We start from the raw sequence: 18,287 nt of genomic DNA, 5'->3' as shown, positions 1-18,287 counted from the left end.
TTACAATTGCAGGAAATAAAATCAGAAAAGACCAACATATTTATGGAGTAAAATAAACACTGAGACATCTATTCAGGGATCACTAAATCAAAAAAAAAAAAAAAAAAAAAAACGGTAAAAAGGGTTTGGAAGCAATGTAACAATTTTGCAGGGATGTTCATCCACTTGCTGGAAAGAGTCAATATGGTTGATCTATGTCCCTAAATCCTGGACAGTCTGTGGAAGTAGTCTTCTAAGTCTAAGAATTTTATTTAGTACAACACTACATTTCACAGCTTTTTGTGCAGAATTGTCCCTATGGGTATCTAAGAAAAGGAGATAGAAATACTCCTTTTTCAAATAATTACTGAGTATCCCATATTTCTCTATACCCTGAGGATATGTAATGTACCTCAATCAGGCAAAATAAATTTTGAAGTGAAGCTCAGGTATTCTTGTAAGGTATTTAAATGCACCACTTGATAAAACATACCTGAATACTTAGGCGAAGCAGAAATCTGTCACCTTAAACCAAGACTCTACTCTCATTATCAAAGGTGATGTGTGAAATGCCATACTTCTCTACAACTCCAAGTAGTGTTTTAGAAATAGCACCTCATCTTGAGTCAGCACCAAGTGAAGATTTGATAAGCAACAAACAAACTTATAACCCTTGGGCACCTTAGAGGCTGGTACAGATGCCAGCGTCACTGGAGAGTAGATGGTAGCACAGGTTAAAGCTACATTGTCAGCTATTGGAGTTCCCGTCGTGGCGCAGTGGTTAACAAATCCTACTAGGAACCATGAGGTTGCGGGTTCGGTCCCTACCCTTACTCAGTGGGTTAACGATCCGGCATTGCCGTGAGCTGTGGTGTAGGTTGCAGACGCAGCTCGGATCCCGCGTTGCTGTGGCTCTGGCGTAGGCCAGTGGCTACAGCTCCGATTGGACCCCTAGCCTGGGAACCTCCATATGCCGCGGGAGCGGCCCAAAGAAATAGCAAAAAAAGACAAAAAAAAAAAAAAAAAAAAAAAGCTACATTGTCAGCTATAATCACACACATGTGTTACAAGCTGAGCTGGTTTCTGGATTTCCATGCTTTCTGTGGAGACAGCAGCTTAGAAAACACCCTCTTCGCCAATGGTGAAGATGCATTTGTCACAGTACTGTCGTCATAATATAGTTGTCATTAAGATTCTTCTATGTGAAGCTTGATAAATACTGCATCAGGACCCTCCAAAGTCATTCACACAGCATTTAAAAATGGTTTCTGATCTTAAGGCTGGGATAGTTTTGGCTGTACTCTGCCTTCCCCTGCCTCCCACCCTCAACAAGATGCATGTCTTTTAAAAGCAAGAAAATGCAACCAGGCAAGAAAATTACAAGGCTAATGATCTTATATACTTTCTTTCTGATGATGCTAATTAACCCCAAATAATATTTTTATGAAGGAATAGAAATATTTGGTATGTAATACTTACACAGGCAGTATAGCCATAAACTAGTTCTTTTACAATATGATCACTAGGCATACAATGACTTGAACCAAGGTTTTTTTTGTTTTTGTTTTTGTTTTTTGCTTTTTAGGGCCATACCCACTGCATATGGAAGTTCCCAGGCTAAGAGGCTAGGGGTCACATCAGAGCTGCAGCTGCCAGCCTATACCCCAGTCACAGCAACATGGGATCTTAGCTGTGTCTGCAACCTATAACACAGCTCACAGCAATACTGGATCCTTAACCCACTGAGCAGGGTCAGGGATTAAACATGTATCCTCATGAATACTAGTTGGGTTTGTTACACTGAGCCACAGTGGGAACCCCCTAAGTTTTATTATATAAAGTGTTAAACATACAATGAGTAGGTAGATTGTTATAGTGACTTCCCATGAGCCTTTCAACTGGATTCAGTGACGATCGGTCTTTCAGCTCTTCCCCTATTCATTCCTCCTCAGCTAATTTGAAGCAAATCTCAGATGCTATATCATTTTACCCTTAAATATTTCAATATACATCCTTAAAATATTTGAATTTTTTTCATACCATTGCTTCATAAATTGGCAATGATTCTCTAATATGACTGGGAATCCATTTAAATGCTTAAATTACCCATTATCTCACAAAGATTTTCTTTCCCTTTCTCCTCCTCTTTCTCTTCCTTTTAATCAGAATCCAAATAATGTCTAAACATTGAATTTATTTGTTATATATTTTAATTTCTCCTTTTTTTTCCTTCTGGAATTTATTTGTTGAAGAAACTAGTGAAAGGTTACTTGCTTTATACATCTGTCACATTCTGGATTTTGTTAGAGCAGATCGCTGTGGCATAGTAAACACACCCTGTGATTTATATTTTTAAAAAATCAATAGTCGATTCTACTGGCTTGATTAGACTGAGATTGAATCTTCTTTTGTAGGACTATTTCATATGTGGTTTTGTGTGCTTTTTCATATCTATTGATAGACATGCTATCTATTGTTTCTCTTCTTGTGAAGTAACAACTATTGAAGATCAGTGTCACTGGTTTTTCTATGCTATAATGTGCTCATTTACTTTGGTTATCTGAAACTCTTTTGATAGTGTATTTGTCAGGAAGAAATCACATATTCTTTGAATTTTGTATATTTAAACCAGTTTGTCCTTTTTTATCCTTAAAAAAGTCAGTTTGTCTGAATGTCAAATATGGCTTATATTTCTTTCCTTAAGTATTTTTAATTTTGTTACTCCATCACTTTCTGGCATAAAATATTATCAGAAAATATGAAAACTATCTGTTTTTTTTTCTGTATAAGTAACTTGGTCTTTTTGTCTGAATGTCTGAATAATGCGCTAGGATATGGGCTGGTATTTGATCTTTATGGTTTGATTTCCAGGTATGCAATATGCTCTCTCATAATAACATTTCATTTCTTTGTTTTAAATTTCAGGAAACTTTCTTTGAAATTTTTACCATTTTTTTCTTCAGATCTTCTAATTATATGTTTGTTCAATTTTCTTTGTCTACCTATTAGAGCTGCCATTTTATCTTACAATTTTTTTTTTTTTTTTTTTTTTTTTACAATTTGTTATTATTTTTGTTAAAGGACGTTTACTCCTTTGGAGTTCCCGTTGTGGCTCAGTGGTAACAAATCCAAATAGTATCCATGAGGACATGGGTTCAATCACTAGCGTCATTAGTGAGTTAAAGGATCTGACATTGCTGTGAGTTGTAGTGTAGGTCGCAGACTCAGCTAGGATTCTGCACTGCTATGGCTGTGGTGTAGGCCAGCAGCTACAGCTCTGATTTGACCCCTTGCCTGGGAACTTCCATATGCTGCAGGTTCAGCCCTAAAAAAGACAAAAAGAAAAAAATTTTACTCCTTTTGCTTATATTTCTCTTACATAATTATAAGTTAATTCACGTGTATATAAACTCTGTTCTTTCATTTTTGAAATATTTTTGCATTTTTTTTAAGAAAAAAATTTGAGAAAGTATAGTTTTCTGAGTGCTAAAACCTTATTTGTGATTTTTCTAATTCTTTTTTTTTTTAATTTTTTTTTTTTGTCTTTTTGCCATTTTATTGGGCCGCTCCCATGGCATATGGAGGTTCCCAGGCTAGGGGTCGAATCAGAGCTGTAGCCACCGGCCTACACCAGCGCCACAGCAACACGGGATCCGAGCTGCGTCTGCGATCTACACTACAGCTCACGGCAATGCCGGATCCTTAACCCACTGAGCAAGGCCAGGGATCGAACCCGCAACCTCATGGTTCCTAGTCGGATTCATTAACCACTGAGCCACGATGGGAACTCCAGTTTTTCTAATTCTAATTTATATTCATTCATGTCATATATCATTTTCTTAAATTTATTTTAGCTTATTTGAAATATTAGGTTACTTCTTTTTAAAACTGTTTTGTGGGCTCATCTTTATGTCATGCATTTTCTTCTGGAGGGATGTTACTCTGCCTCAAATACACATTTTTTTTTTCTTGTAACAACTGTTTATGGAATTTGAATATAGAATTTGAATGTGTTCCTTTTGTATTCTTTACTTTTTCACGAAGTTATTTTTCAAAAACATATTTTTAAAAATTATCCTGAATCGAAGTAGGCAGCTGTTCTCAAATGACCCACTGTGTTTCAAGTGAGTACTGTTGTTTATTTTTGGATTCTCCTCAAGTCTATCACATTCTTTGGGGCTTCTTCCTATTTCCTCCCATACAAAAGATGATACCAAAAGGGTCTTATAGCCACTTGTATTTTGGAATGAAGATATCTTATCAACTATTTTGCTTTATTGATTGTCTGTGGATTTTTGGTTTTGCTACCCTAGTTACTCTAATTATAAGTGGTGGTCCCTTGAGCTAGACCCAAAGGACAGCTCATCATGCAGATTCAAGTGGAGGCAGAAGGGAAAGGAGAAGCATAAATTACATTAAGTTCTTTGGTTGTAATGAAATATTTACGTTTTTGAATAAAAACTATATTTCACACAAGCTAATTCATTGAAATTGGTGGTTTCACAGAGGTAGTAATAATATGAAACAGTATTAGTTGTGATGAGGGGAGATCCCATAAGGTCTTTATTCATAAATAGGTAGCTACACTTTTTTTTTTTTAACCTATGGTTCTATACTTCAAAATACTTGGTGTATTTATTGGATAAACTATGAGAACCAATAATTTTATCTGGATTTTGATTAGTAGATGCACCCTGCGCACAATGGGGAATGTTTCTGATGGTAAAATATGATTGTGTTCATGGCTTTGGACACTTGCCTCTGGATAATAAGAGGAAAACTGTCCTTGTACTCTGGGCCAGAGGGGAATGTGGCTCAAGTCATTGCATACCAGGGATAATTTAGAAAACATGGGAGACTGCATTATGCTGTATTATAAATGCTTATTTCTCTCGGAACCTCAGTGGGTTCTGATTGTTTCTGTGAGAGCTGATTCTTAAATAAATTGTAAAATTCACCTCTCAGTTGTCTTTAGTAAATTTGGTAGAGGCCCTTGACATTGGAAGTCTTCTGTCAAAAACACTATGGTACCAGTAAGAACAGTAGAAACACTGAAGATGACACTTCTCAGAATGAGGAAGAATGGAGGGGCAAGCAGATACATCCTGGACAATGAATGACAAAGGCAAGAGGGTCTGCTGTATAATCATGGACACTCTATGGTAGGAAATATTGGAATCTAGGCCTATCAACTAACAATAGCCTGTGGAAGCCATTGATACAAAGGAGAAGAAGCACCACAAAGGATGTCGGTTAGGAAAAGATCCTAAGACCTTTCATAAGGCCTCATATTTGGGTCTCTCCATGAGAAAAGAAGAATCAGTTCTCTTTTTGTATATAATTTGGTACTGAGAGAAGATCTACATTTCTTATCTCTTTGAGCTTTATAGCATGAATCAAAAGCTGATGGCAGAGTTCTCTTTGTGGCTCAGTGGTTAATGAATCTGAGTAGCATCCATGAGGATGCAGGTTTGATCCCTGGCCTCTCTCAGAGGGTTAAGGATCTGGCATTGCCATGAGCTGTGGTGTAGGTCGAAGACGCAGCTCAGACCCTGCCTTGCTGTGGCTGTGGCATAGGCCGGCAGCTGTAGCTCCGATTGGACCCCTAGCCTGGGAACCTCCATATACTGCAGGTGTGGCCCTAAAAAGAAAAAAAAAAAGCTGATTGTCAATAAACTACAAAGAATCCATAGTTTTATTTTGTTTCATTTCTGCATGGACACTGTCTTAAATTGCAAGTATTTACACAAAGTTCCAGATTTCTGGCCTCTTTTAAAAAAACGAGCAGGTCCCATTGTCTATGTACCTCTAAGCATCGCTTTTATAGAGCTTGTACCCTACAGTTGCTTATAGTCTCTATTTCTCCAAATTTTTTTACACTCAACTAACTTATATCATTGGCATGACCTTCCTGATCCTTAGAATTATTTGTGTTTGCAGCTTTTGTTCTACAGGGAAAGAGTTTACCCTCCAGAAACTCTGGAGTTCCAGAGAACTCATACCCACATATTATAGAAGAAGCCAAGGAGAAATGATTACTAATTGAGAGTCAGAGCAGGAAATTGATCATTGGAAATATGCCTATAAAAGATAAGAGTAAGGATGGGAGCACTTGAGAAATAGGAGGCACCTCAGGACATCCCTTGGTCTTCCTCTTAGGAGCTCATAATGGACACAGGGCCAGCATTCTATCCTCTACCTTGAGCAGGAACTTGATAAACTATTTTCTAAATGTTAACACATAGTTTAACATACTACCCCCTTCAAATAGCACTATTTTTCTTTAAAACTGTGGTAAAGAATAGATAATGTAAAATTTATCATGTTAACTATTTTTAAGCATATTATTGTGTAATATTGAGTATATGCATATTGTTGTACAACAGATCTTTAGAACTTTTATTTTGTAAAATGGAAATCTATACCCAGTGAACAACAACTCAATGTTCCCTTCCCCCAGCCACTGGTCACCACCATTCTTCTTTCTGTTTTCATGAATTTGACTACTTTAGATGCCTCATGTAAGTGGATTCTTGAAGTATTTATGTTATTGAGGCTGATTTGTTTCACTTAGTACAGTGTCCTCTGGTTTCACCCACGTTGTTGAACATGACAAGATTTCCTTCATTTTTAAGATTGAATAATATTCTGTTGTATATATAATTTTGTATGTAGTTGATCCTTGAGCAATATGAAATGCATCGAGTCTACTGATACACTGATATTTTTCAGTAAATATGTAGCTACTATGCTACACAATACTTGGATAGTTTGATCTGAGAATGTGGAGCCCTGGATACGTAGGGCTGACTGTAAAGTGATAGGAGGATTTTTGAGCACTTGCATTGTTCAAGGGTCAAATGTACAATAGTTTCTTTATCCATTTATCCATTGATGGGCATCTGGGTTCCTCCACCTCTTAGCTATTGGAATAACACTTCAGTGAACAAAGGTATGTAAACATCTCCTTATTATTGCTTTCGAGTATTTTGGCTATATACCCGAAATGGACTCACTGGGTTACATAAAAAGTTTATTTTTAATTTTTTGAGGAACCTCCATACTATTTTTCATAGTGGCTGCACCATTTTATTTTCTCATCAACAGTGCCTAGAGTTATAATTTCTCCACATTCTTGTAAACACTGTAGAGTCTTATTTTTTAATAGTGTCTATTCTATTGTAAGTGAAGTGATACCTTATTGCGGCTTTGTTTTGAATTTCTCTCTCTTTTATTTTTTTGGGGGGTGCACATTTGCAGCATGTGGAAGTTCCCAGGTTAGGGGTCGAATTTGAGCTGTAGCTGCCAGCCTATGCCACAGCCACAGAAAAACCAGATCTGAGCCATGTCTGTGACCTACACCACAGCTCAAGTCAATGCTGGATCTTTAACCCACTGAGCGAGGCCAAGGATCATACATGCATCCTCATGGAACTAGTTGGGTGTGTTGCTGCTGAGACACAAAGGGAACCTCTGAATTTCTCTAATGAGTAGTGATATTGAGCATATTTTCATGTGTGTATTGGCCACTTGTATACCTTCTTTGGAGAAATGTTTATTCAAGTCATTTGCCCATTTTTTAATTGGGTTATTTTTTGTTGTTGTTGCTGAGTTGGAGGTGTTCTTTATATATTCTGGATATTAAACTCGTATCAGAGAAAGACACACAGGCCAATAAAATAGAAGAAAGCCCAGAAGTAAACTCTTGCATATATGGTCTTTGACAAGAATGCCAGGACCGCACAATGGAGAAAGAACTACAGTGTCTCCAAGAAATGGTGTTGAGAAAATTAGATAGCCACATGCAAAAGAATGAAGCTGGACCTTACCTTCCACTGCATACAAACATTAACTCCAAGCTGATTAAAGTCCTAAACTGTAAGATCTAAAATTACAAAAACCCTAGGAGAAAATATAGAGGGAAACTTTTAAGACATTGGATTTGGTAGTAATTTCTTGGATATGACAATACAAGCACAGTCAACAAAAGCAAAAATAGATCAATGAGACTAAATCAAACTTAAAAACATCTGCACATCAAAGGTAACAACAGAGTGAAAAGGCAACATACAAAAGGGGAGAAAATACCTGCAGGTCGTATTGTTTTTAACTTAGTAGAGGATCACTTATCAATCTAAAAAAGTTTCCACTGGCTCTTGAAACTTCAGGTGTTGTAATGGGGTAATGTTTTTAAGCAGAAGATCTTTCTGGATTTCTTTAAAAATAGATTTTTTTCAAGATATACATTTAGAAACTGGAAAAAAAAATATGTACATGAGGAAGACTATTATTCTCTTCCTTTCAACCTTCAATGATGCTACCAGATGTTGCTTCCTTCCATCACTTCCAGAGGTGTAGCATCTCTTTCTCCAGAACCCATAAAAAAGAAAATATCAGTAACAATAATGGCTGATATTCTATCAAGCTTATTACAGTTTTCATGCATTTAACTCTCACAACAAACACCAATGGGTAGCTGCTCTTTATTTCCCCTCATTTGATACATGTCCTATAAATCAAAATTACAAGTTCTACTTAGGTGCTATAATGTCAGAATTATACTAAAAGGACTAGGGGTTCGTTGTCCTCACTTCCTGTTCCTCCCAAGGGATATACTTGGTTAATTTAGAACATAACATTGGTTGCATAGAGAGCTTTTCTCAGTAGTATTGCCGGAGTAACCAAATAGATGTTGAAGGAGAAATGAAAAAGGGCAAAGATGTGGAAGGTCTGATGACAAACTTCATGAAGTTCACAGCTGAAGAATAGTCAGTCCTTCTGATAAAAGAACCTTTCTCCCTGGCTCCAAACCAGGAAGCAGGGTTTTGTTTTTGCTCTTTTCTTCCCAGGCTCTGCAGAGTGTATGAATGTGCCCTCTAGAGACAACAATCAGGAAACTGAGCAGAATATGAAATGCCATGAAGAGGAAGGCTATGATGTCCAATAGCACTAAATAAAATACTCTAAGTGGATCTATTTTAGATCTTTTCAAAGAAATACGTTCTTGAACTGCCTCATGGTTTGCATATGTCCTATACAGTTGATGTTTAAGCTGGATGGAAAAGACTTTTAGTATAAGGCATGAAACGTTGCTTATAACCAGAAACTGGCCAATTAAAATCTGTTTAATAGCAAATATGATTTAGGAACAAATACTCTGAGAAAAAAAGGACATATCTTCATAATTTTTGAATCTATACAGTTTTTGGTCAGTAATAATTCTCCTCTGATCATCATAAAGGTTCAATTGAGGTCATTTTCACTGTCCTTGGATTCTTCAGCATATTGAATAACTCCTAAATTTTGGCAAGTAATGTGATTTAAAATTATACTCCTTAATCTTTGCAAGAGAGGGAAAGAAATGGTCACATTTGGGGAAGAAAGGAAAACCCAAGAATCATTTATTTATCACTGTGCATATAAATATTTATCTGAGACATTTATTCTTTCTAATATTGGATAAAATAGCTCAATTTATATGTGAACTTTATTATAAAGTGTGAAAAATATCTAGTGGACATAAAATGTTTTGCAAGCAAATATAAACCATTAAATGATAAGTTTTATTTGTGTCAAACCAAGTTGAAATTTGTATATGGAAATCAATAAAGAATAGAAAAGGTAATGTCACATTATCTTGAGCTTACTTGCAAAATAGGTATGTAGCTTATTAGAGAGTTTTCATTTACTCTTTACTGGAAAAGTTAAGTATGCTTTTGCTCTCACATATAAAATGAGAAGGGAAAAGTTCTAATTAACTGCTATGAGCCCATCTGGTTTTAACTTTCTCTTAGCTTATGATTCTAACCACATTGTTCATTAGTCCCACAGAAAAATTCAATTTAAAAAAGTTGGAAAGTGAGTTTCCATTGTGGCTCAGCAGTAACAAGCTCAAATAGTATTCATGAGAATGCGGGTTCGATCCCTGGCCTTTCTCAGTGGGTTAAGTATCCTGTGTGGCTGTGAGCTGTGGTGCAGGTCATGGACCTGGCTTGGGTACTGTGTTCCTGTGGCTGTGGTATAGGCCCGCAGTTGCAGCTCTGATTCAGTCCTTAGCCTGAAAACTTTCACATGCCGCTGGTGTGGCTCTAAAAAGAAGAAAACAAGAAAAACAAAAACAAAACAAAACAAAAAAAAAAAAGAAAAAAGTTGAAAAAGGAAAAGGGAATACACCTATGGAATACACCTATTGAGTGCGCAGTACATACAAACACAGGAAACTAAAGCTCAGGGAGGTTACAAAACTGGTGTAAGACCCCATAGAAAGAAAGCAGCAGAGCTATGAATCAAAACTGGCCCTTTGGTATTCTAAAACTTCTATTTAAAAAATTCCTATTAAAATTAGAAGAAATTTTCACTTCTCTGAAAACATCACCCTGTTGAATTTAAGGTAGGCTAGCAACAGTATAAAATGATGACAGTGATACCTGGTAAGAAGCTTGATGACATATTAATTATTAATAGCTAATATTTATTGAGTCCCTACTACATGTCAGGTATATACCAAACTGCTTTTGATGGACTTTTTCACTTGATTCATCAGTAAGAGTATGAATAGGGATTATTTGTCTACAATTTTAAGATGAGGTAACTAAGGCTTGGAGAGGTTAGGAAACTTGACCAAATTTGGTTAAGTCTATTTTAGGGCTAAGATGGGAAACCAGCTACTGTGATTACAAGGTTAGAACTTTTTGATGTGCTATATCACTAAATCATAGTTCCTTGAAATAACAAAATCAGAGGAATAAGGAAATAGAAAATGTTTTTATTAGTCTAAAGGCTGTGTCTTTTCAGCAAATGAAAAGCCTTTCAAAAATACCCTCATCTGATGATTTGCTTGAGTATAGTTCTGACACTAATTTTATGGAAGTAATATTAAAAAAAAAAACACATCAGAATGAAAATATAGATGCTATCACGCCAAATAGCATTCAGTATTTAATGATCATTACCCAGGCAGAAATATCCTAAAAGAGCACTGATTGAATAATTTCTCTTACTTTATTTGTTAAAATTAAAAAAAAAAAAACTCACAAAATTTGCCACCGGTTATATTAGTTTAAATAAATACCTGTTAGCTCCTTGCTTTGGAACCAGTCTTAAAATAGGAGTTGAATGTCTAATTTGTAATGTAATCTGCACCACTTACTAGTTCTATACAATCAGATTAAATCATGTAGCCTTTCTGAGTTTCTGTTTCATCATTTTAGTTTGAGGCCAATAACAAGCCTGCATCTTGCAGGTTTTTAAAGATAAGAAGTATCAAATGAGAAAGGGTATGTAAAAACACTTTGTAAGGGTACTAAACTTTAGATATTATTATTATTATGATACAGACTCACCACTATTGAAATATGCAGTTAGAAAATTTGATCTGGCACATATTTCTGAGACAGCTGGTGGGAACTAAGGGTGCCATTTGGACCAAGAAATAGAACAAAGCTAATTGGCTACACAGGGACTCAACCCATGTCCTTAGCCTCATTAACTCTGTGCTCTACTAACTATGAACAGTGTTACTCATTCACTCACTCACCCTATCTTTCATGAGCTTGCCCTTCATCTGAGATGAGTGACCATGGCCTCTGTCCTCAAAGAGATCACCATCTAGCATGGAATGGCAGACAGATAAGTTGACATACTTTATAATAAACTAATGCTATCATAGAGGTTGATAAAAGTGCTAAGAAGGCCCAGAGAAGAAAACTACCATACTGATTGGGAAGTATGGCATTCTTATCTTGTTACTGAATTTGTTGAACCTAAAATTTTTACGTCTCAAAACATTTAAGTGCACGTAAATCTACATGTTAATAGTCAATCTAATTCTTCATCTGAAAACTTCGAAGGTGCATTTTCTTTTTCTTTTCTTTTTTTTACTTAAACAATGAACGTTTATTATATTACAGTTTCTATGGGTCAGAATTTGGAAATAATTTAGCTGGGTGCTTCTGCATTAGGGCTCCTCAGATGGTTTCATTCACCATGTTGGTGGGGGCTGTAGTCATGTCAAACTTGAATGTGATTATGGAAGTTCAGCTTCCAAAATGGCTCATGCACAGGACAGTTGGCAGGAAGTCTCAGTTCCTATCTGGCTATTGGCAGGAGGCCTTAGTTCCTGGCCTTGTTGCTTTTGTCCTAGGCTGCTTGAGGCCTCATGACATGACACCTAGCTTTTTCCAGAGAGAGCAAGAGCATGGGCAAAGGAAAGCTGCAGTATCTTGTGTGACCTGGTCTCTGAATTTACGCCCTCTTACTTCCACTCTAATGTATGATTTTTAAGTGATCCCTAATCTAATGGAAAGTTTAAGAGTAGAATTTAGGATGTGCTTTAATGTGAAATCAGGACTTTGCAAATCTTTCCAAATTGCATTGGCTGGCTTATTGCAAAATACCGCCCCCCCATATGTTTTTCAGTTAAACGAAGTTAGAAACAACTTGATATTTTATTTTTATTTATTTATTTTTTTCTTCTTTTTTGGCCACTCTGTAGTATATGGAGTTCTTGCACCAGGGCTCAGATCCGAGCCAGAGTTGTGACGTCTCAACTCTGCCTGCAGCTATGGCAAGACTGGATCCTTTAAGCCACTGTGCTGGGCTGGGGATTGAACCTGTGTTCTGGTGCTACAGAGACACTGACGATTCCGTTGCCCCACCGTGCTTTTTTAGCTGTCATCATGTTTTTGTCCCCAATTATCTTGACAATCCATTTGAATGGATACAGAGAGCCAATGAATGGGCACAATTAAAAAAAAACAGATCCAGTGAATGATTACCAGTTCCCTGAAATAAAGCGTGAGGTCTTCTAGAAAGCTGAAGATACAATTCAGTATGCACAAAGTTGATTTATGCTTTTTCGAGAATTCCTTTGTTGCTTAAAGGCAAGTGCACAGCCAATAGCATAATTATACAAAAATGGCCCTTTTACTTGATCCTTTTGGGTTAGTTAAGCTTTGCTACCAATAAAAAGTGACCAGTGATCCAGACAGCTTGCTTTTATCCCACCTGAACCATAAATGAGACAAATGATCTGGCCCAGCTTATGTCTTGGGATGTGAGAGGTAAATGGTATCCTAAAGGTTTTATTTCTCCTGAAATTACTGCTGAAAGATTTAGAGGAAAAAAAATGATCCTATTACGTTACTCAATCAGTGAATAAGTTTTGGGGTATTTATACATGGAAATCACTCATTTACTCTCCAGTGCTGTTTAATGTCACTAACCCAAGAATTTCAAAAGCTCTTTGTAGAAATGAATTCGTCTTATTGATAGGAATGTGTAGGATTCTAATGCCATGCTATATTTATATCACAGTGATTATACATTATTCTAATCAGATACTCAGCAGGTGGAAACTACCCATCAAGAGCCGAGGAAATTCTGTTAGGGATTTTGGTGTCCTTGCAGGTCAAGGAAGTCATAAAGCTCAGTCACTCTTTCCAGTAGTGACATATTTAATGAGCATCTGGTGTCCCTTACATACATGATTCTTGCCACTTTCAGAGATATAAATGATTTACATTTTGAAATATATAACCGGAATCCTGATGATCATAGCTAAGCAGGGCATTTATCAGAACACACTGGTTTTGGAGCATCTGTGAAACATTTCTTCCTAAAAACAGATGATCACTAACCTTGTTTGTCTTTTTCTTTACAGGAATATTTGAATTAGAGCAATGTTTTCACACCTCCTTACATTTCACTACATAACAGTTTCCAGAGACCACTCAGGGTTAGCATCCTCTTGCATTTCCTTCTGTAGATTTAAACATTTAAACCACCGACATTATATCCCATTTTACTGGGAACTTACAAATATTATACTATGCTGGATGCTGGGCACTCTCCACTGAGCATACCTTCTGCACTTTGTTCTGGGTATTGCTCACCAGAAAAAGAAGAAAGACTCTGAATAGGTGTTCTTTCCTCTGTGTATAGGCTAGCCTGAATTTTTCTGTATAAAAAAATCGTTTTTCCCTATCGTCTACTTTCAGGTCTAACAGTTTTCCTTTGCTGCTTTGGAGTGCTTACAGCCGGGGGCAGCAGAGCTTTGTCCTGGCAGCCACTCTGGTGGCTGCTGAAGGTTGGGAATTATGCTGCCCTGGTGTTTGCCCCCTGATGCAGCTCAGGAGACCTTGGGCAGCTGCTCAGGTCTATTAACAGTCACTTAAGGCAGCAGGTTGAGGGAGCTGTGCTGCTATGGGCAAAAGGGGGTGCTGAAAGATGGAAAGGGGATCTGCTCGGCTTACTAGTACCTGCCACATTTGGGAGGTGTTATGTTTGGGAGACTTTAAAAAAAATCAAAGAGATATTATTTGGTTGTCACATATAGCAGATGGAATGTGTTTTGCCACAAATTTTGCCAAAAATGTGATATCAGTTTTCACATGCTTATCATTTTACTGGGAACTCTTATATATTAAACATTTAAAAAAAATAGAGTCAATTCTAAAGTTGATCAAGAAATATTCATTTTGAAATGTATTGAAAGATGGCATACAAACTCTGTATCTGCTTCTTATACTGTTCGATCTCAGCTGATAGGGACATGCTCCTATATTCTAAAAAGCTGACAAAAGTAGATAGAAGCCAGCAGACCAGATGCAGCTTAAAGCCTACAAATTATTCCAGGACTTGAGCTTCTTTAAGGCTCTATTTTAAGATGCAGTACTTGTTTGTTTGTTTCAACAGGAGGGTTAGAAGATAGAAAATGCTTTATTGATGGAAAGTGGGAGCTGTTACTCCCCCCACCTCCTCTACTTGACAAAACTAAAAAAGAAAGCAAGGCCATTCATTTTCCAACTAGATCTTTAAAATGCTCACATCAAATGGGAAGACATTGCTTCTGAGTGAGAAGCCAAACGTTGGCAACACTCAAGTTTCCTACCATTTCCCACTTTAATTTGTGTATGTTTTTAATTCAAATCACCTTCAAATGGGTTTCCACACATTAAAAAGAAGAAAATCACCTGAGATGAGAACTCAGCATCTCTCTCTAAATAGGGGGTTCTGTTAGCAGCCTTTCCGCGGCTAATTGGGAATTATACGGTGCGTAGTGTACTTTTCACGATTCCAAGCACAGCCAACTCCATCTAAACCGGTAATTATTACATTATCTCTGTTATCAAAGAGGCTGCAAAAGCGGCTAGCAGAATTGGCTGTATGGTTGTCTTCGAGGTCATCACTTAGTGATACAGGGAAAATTAGGCTGAGGAAGCTCCAGCACACAGGCGTCTTCCCTGGAGATGAAGCTGCGCCCCGCACAGCGCACAGTTAGTTGTCAGTGCGGTGGTGACGGCCACACCTGGCAGCGGCCACAGTGCATCTCCTGCGTGCAAGGGCTGTGGTTCGGCTGTGAGGAGCTGTTCTGTGCGACGGCGGCGGCAGCAGAGGGAGCCTAGGCGCTCGGGTAGAAGCTGAGGGATCGCAGTATCTGTGCTGCATTCTCCAAAGCAGCGGCCCGGGGCCGCCGCCTGGGAACTTCCCAGCACGCACTCAGCCGCTCTGCTCCTCACCCTCAATTGTTGATGAGCCTGGGCGCTCGTCAACGCACCGAAGACAACCTATTCTGCTTTCTTAGAGACGGAGCTGAGAAATGAGCTGCCCAAGGAATTTGGCGATGAGAGTGAAAGGCAGTTTGGCGCCAGCAGCCAAGTTGTAGAATTGCTTTGGAGGCTGCCGGGGTGCACAAGAGAATTGACAAGAACAGACACCGTTGCAGACCAAAGGCATGCCTGATTGCACTTGAGTCAGATCGCTGGGACGCAGCCTCTGCTCTAACTATTTGTGGCCGAATAAAGGAAAGGAGACTAGAAACAGGACTGCCAGTGGTATTCCTAAAAGGAAAACAAGGACACTCCAGAAGGAGGGGGAAAACAGCCCAGCTGGTGTGTGCATTTTTTTTTTTTTTTTTAAAGGAGAATCCCTCAGGTATGTGCTCTTTCCCCCGGTATGCGCTGCCTTTTCTGCATGTGATTTTGTGTCTGTCTTTTCTGGTCGATTCTTTTTGTCTGCACTTTGAATCACAACCAGGGTGTTCTCCTAATGTAGTAGGTGGACTTATAAACGCTCAGCTCTCCTGTGTTTCTAATATGGTTGGTTCTTTTGAGGATGATCTTAGACTTCCCAGTCACTGCTTTATTTTAAATGCAGAATGATAAAAGATTGCTTAGTTTCTGCTCAACTTTCAGGGGAATATCTGCTTAGGGAAAAACAAGGCTGGGATAAACGGCTGGGGCATTTTCTAATCCTTTGGGATTTGGCAGAAAAAATTAGAGCTAATCAGAAAAGTTGAGGGCTTCTGGGAAGGGGTTAAAAGCTAAGATATCATAGACTATCATTGTTGTTACCCAAGTGTCTTTCGAGCTCAGCATTCAGTTTGGAGCAATTTGAGCCTTACCATTGGTTTTGCATTTTGAGCTCTTGATCAGTCCTTCAAGATGAAGATCCTGTAGATTTGCTTTCAAGAGATGAATTGCTTAAATTGTGTACTTGGTTGTGTTTTACAATTGTTCTATCATGCCAAAGGAGGCAGTCTAAAAAAAAAAAAAAAATCCCTTTGCTCCAACAGCTTGAGTAAACCCTAACTTCTGCAATTACATCATCGATATACTTGTATAATAAGGAGAAAGACAGATATGGCAACAATAGTAATGTTGGCTGCGTTTAGTACCCAGGCTGAAATGACAAAGCTCAAAGTCACTTTTCCTGATTAGGCTTTGAAAGAGAAAAAGAAAAGAGCTGGGTGGGTAGCACACATAAAATAAGTTTTTGGAAATACTCTGCATTTCTTTAAAAAACTAAGAATATAAGATTATGCCATTTTTGAATTAATAATACAGTCTTTTAAAAATAATCTTGGTATCTTTTACACTTAAATGCAGTATTTTTCATAAAAAGTGCATAAAACTGGTAGTACATTAAATATAGGTATATTTAAATTCAGTGAACTTTACTGAAAGGGAGAAACGAGAGGATGATAAAGTTTGCTACATTTATATATATAGCAAAATATTTTATATATTTTTAAAGTATTTTGTTAATATAGAGAGTTCATGCCAAAGCTCTCAGACACTGATTTTTAATTATTGTTGGTCTCACTTTCTTATAATTTTAAAGTATAAATGGAAAAGAAGTAAATAGGATTTAAATTATAATTTATGCATACTTTAAAGTAAATCACCACTCTGTTCTCTTAAAACTAAAACCTCATTTTTGCCAAATGATAGCCATCTGGAGCACTAACTTGGGCCACATAGCAAAATGAGGAAATCAGCTGTTTGAAAATTCCACACGTTACTATAAAAATGATAACAAAGTATGGTAAGCAACTATAAGCAATTCCTGGGATCGAGGAGTGCTTTGGAAGATGGACAAAGATTTGAGTTTATGTTCATTGGTAGGGTATGGAACAATTGTGTCTTTCTTCTATGTTGACATCTTATATGGGGAATGTTATAATATCTGTAGGTGAAACACCATAGCACCAATATAACTCTTATTTTACCAGGTCCACAAAATGATTATTTTTCAAGCTAGTGAATAAGCTGAACTAATTTAAAAGAATATTTGAACTTATTCACAAAGTTGCCCTTTCATACTACAGTAGGATTCTGTTGAGAGGGTAATTTTTTTTTTATTAGGGTATAGCTGATTTATAGTGTTGTGTCAATTTCTGCTGTATAGGATAGTGACCCAGCCACAAACACACACATATATATACACATACACACATTCCTTTTCTCATACCATCTTCCATCATGCTCTGCCCCAAGAGACTGGACATAGTTCCCTGTGCTGTAATTTTATTAGAACTGTGATCTTGGATTTGAAGGTGGATAAGCAGATACTGTTTTATCTTCTAGAATTCGATTATTTGTTATTAGACTTCCATTTTAGAGACTGGGAAACTTCTTCCAGAAATTGTCATCACTACGCAATTGAATAAATCCACACCTTCATGAGATATGAGGTGAATATGTCAGATATGTCTAGCAAATTCACTCTTCTCATGCCAATTATTAACAAAGTGAACTATTCCCCTTTCTGGGGCCCTTTCTAAGGTTTTCTATGATTGCTAGTCTTTAAATACGAAACAATAAAGTAAGTATGTGACACACAGACCTACTTGCTTAAGAGCCCATGGAACATTGTAAACTGATGACAACTGTGGCGATTCTCCTTTCCAAGACAAATTATATGAACTGTGTGTATGTGTGTGTGTAAGGGTCAGGTGAGAGGGACTATCCTTTGTGTCTTTACTGATTTAGGGCAAATCTGTGACTTCGAATATCAGTACACTTTGG

At 37.4% G+C, this 18,287-nt stretch overlaps 1 protein-coding gene across 5 annotated transcripts in view; it reads left to right on the top strand.

The window, feature by feature from the left end:
• The first annotated feature begins 15,264 nt into the window (after window positions 1-15,264).
• The window catches only part of UNC13C (unc-13 homolog C), a 599,284-nt gene continuing 596,261 nt past the window's right edge, over window positions 15,265-18,287 (top strand). For all 5 annotated transcript variants that reach the window (XM_084969723.1, XM_084969731.1, XM_084969719.1 and 2 more), the window contains exon 1: window positions 15,265-15,912. The gene's annotated coding sequence lies outside the window, so the exon portion shown is untranslated. The remainder of the gene's footprint in view (window positions 15,913-18,287) is intronic.

This window comes from Sus scrofa, chromosome 1 (assembly GCF_054392235.1).
Source record: "Sus scrofa isolate SSC_HxYL_T2T_F1_AM1 chromosome 1, Sscrofa_HxYL_maternal_Yorkshire_Landrace_v2.0, whole genome shotgun sequence".
NCBI lineage: Eukaryota > Metazoa > Chordata > Mammalia > Artiodactyla > Suidae > Sus > Sus scrofa.
The sequence above is the reverse complement of the archived record's forward strand: the minus strand, read 5'-3'. Positions and strand labels throughout refer to the sequence as shown.